The sequence below is a fragment of the Austrofundulus limnaeus genome, unplaced genomic scaffold (genome assembly GCF_001266775.1).
Source record: "Austrofundulus limnaeus strain Quisiro unplaced genomic scaffold, Austrofundulus_limnaeus-1.0 Scaffold423, whole genome shotgun sequence".
Taxonomy (NCBI): Eukaryota; Metazoa; Chordata; class Actinopteri; order Cyprinodontiformes; family Rivulidae; genus Austrofundulus; species Austrofundulus limnaeus.
The window spans coordinates 537,232-539,898 of NW_013952825.1; positions in this window are offsets into that span (position 1 = coordinate 537,232).

A 2,667-nucleotide genomic window follows, 5' to 3' on the forward strand; every position below is an offset into this window, starting at 1 on the left:
ATAGAAATTCAAGTGGAGAGGGAAAACTCAAGTATTCACACATTTTGTGATGAATGACAATATACAAGATGAAATTTGGTGTTTAAAATTCAATTAAGCTGCTTATATTGGGGATTTAGTGGAGACGGGTCATTTTGACCCGGAGGACAAAGGGTGTATACAGAAAATGAGGACAACAGGAGGGTTAAAACCTGCCTTTCAGGACACCCAAGAATCCACTGAATAATAAATTTTAATCAAGTTATTTAGCTTTATTGAAAGTAACGATCCTCACGAGCTGCTGAAGTCTGCAGAGCCGACACAGAGGCTGTGTTGACATGACTCTGTGTGACTTTGTCTAATATTATTAGTAACTACATCTTACATACTCCAAATGGGTACATACTTTATAATACAGAGCTTTTTGTGTTTATAATCTGATACTGTCAAAGTACATGTGTGTTTACAAGTGTAGATTGCACAATGTGCAAAACATTTTTCTGTTCATAGTGCGCAACCTTCTTATTTTTTTTAATTAATGTACGATGAGGTCACTAACCATGGTCAAAGTGACATGAACACACTCTGGAATCCCGAGGAGGGTGAAATCTTTGTGGTCAATTGTTGCCAGCCACGAAATCACGTTGCTTTGCCGACAGTTTTTTTTAGACAGGTGTTTTTAGACAGGTGTTTTTAGACAGGTGTTTTTACGCTGTCTGATTTTTTTAAGAGCATTTCTCTGCTACACAAGCAGCACAGCTTTGTAACCAACTCCAACACAAACCTGCTCCATGACTGCTTAAACAAATTCTAATAAAAACATACTACTGCATAAACAATCTGGACTTTAGACCATAGACAATGTATACATTTCAGTGCTGTAGACTATTCCCTCTTCCGCATTCGCACCCACAGATATGGTGATTTGATCACGTGATTTGCAGGTCGCTACATCATTTGAGAACCATCTATTACATGGATAAAATAATCCTCATGCATTACGGGAGATGTAGTTTATGGCCAATGTTGGCTCTAAAGCAGCATTTGCTTATTTTGGGACAATAATACTTCTTTGAAGCTCTCACAAGCCACATACAATACAGAACCATCCTGACACAGTAAGTTATCATGATATACACTTAGACTTTTTATTGTCAATGAGTTATAATAATGCTTTGATTTCTTCCAAAGCATTAACAGAACCTATCGTATAGGGTGGATTTTTTTTCTTTAGTATTGTCTGTTTTTATTTTGGGTACAAGTTCTGCTCTATAAAAAGTCTAAGCTCCATACTTTGAAGAAGTTTCCAGTTTGCCAGAAAGCGTTAATCACACTTTGGATCTCTCTGCATTCTCCTCCCCGCTTTTATACTGAAACATATTTTGGAACAACTGTTTAACTGTTTAAACAGCCGTTTGAAGTCATTTTTCAGCTCCATCATCCTAAGCTCACTGATTTCCAACTTTCAAAGAATACCATATTGTTTGGTGAGTTGGCTGGGATGGGATCTGGCTGAGCTGGAGTGCAGAAGAAGAGAAATGTGTGCAAGCGAAAGAGAGACAAATATACTCCTCAGCGCTGCTGATGGCAGTCTGTCAGAGCTGGCAGAGGAAGTAAAAATGGCCTCAAGTGTTTGGCTTCTTTCCATGCTGCATATTCTCGCACTTCTTCATTTGCTCAATCTAGACTCAAATTTACTCCTTTTAGCTCTTGATTTCTGACTGTAAACAAAACGTCCAGCAGGCTGAAGGACTGAGGTAGTGATCAAATTTATCCACTGTCAGAGCTTAAGTCATTTTTTGTGTATTAATAATTCATCTGCCTGCTAGATTACATTACAGAACACTAGCTGGCTTTGTTCAAAAGTAAAAAAATGCCTATGAGTATCTCTGAAGATTATTAATTAACACTTTGTGTTATATTGCTTTAATCCTTACAAAGCTAGATTATTAAAAAGATGTTTGATAATTTAACTCACCATAAATTCAAAGAAACAGATATTTTTCCCTTGAGGCACTAAAACAAAGATAATATATCAGTATGAACAAGAAAGACAGCTGACTCATATTTTGTTTATTATTTTAAAAAAAATTCATGCTTTAAAGCAATTAAGCCCCTCCTCTTTCATGCAAGAGTTTTAAATATACGCTCATCTTATGGGAAAGGATGGAATTGTTACAGTTTTTGTCAAACTTAGTAATTGACATTAAGCACTGTTTTATATGATATTTTACGATTTCCTACCACACCAAATTTTAGTGAATATCTTTAACAATGATTTGTGGCCGTTTTTTGTGTGGATCAAGGTCAAATAGGTTAACGCTCTCACTCCCGCCTCGTCAACATATTGACGCTTGGGCAGGGATCGTCTGCCTCCAGTTTTGAATGCGTTTTAAGTGCAGAACCACAAGGCTGAGAAACAGCTTCATCCCTGAAGCTGTAAGACTTTTAAACATCAACCTGCACTGACACTTTACAAAACTCCAAACTTCCTTATCCCCTATTTACGTTTCTATTTTTACTTTACTCTGTACTACTTGTTATATTTTTTTTATCCATTGTATCTGTATTCAATTGCTTATGGGTGTAACTGGACCGTGAGAATACAAATTTGGTTCCACCAAATGTACCACATGTGATGCAAGTGACAAAGTCTCCTTGAATCCTTGAAAAGGAATATATATATAT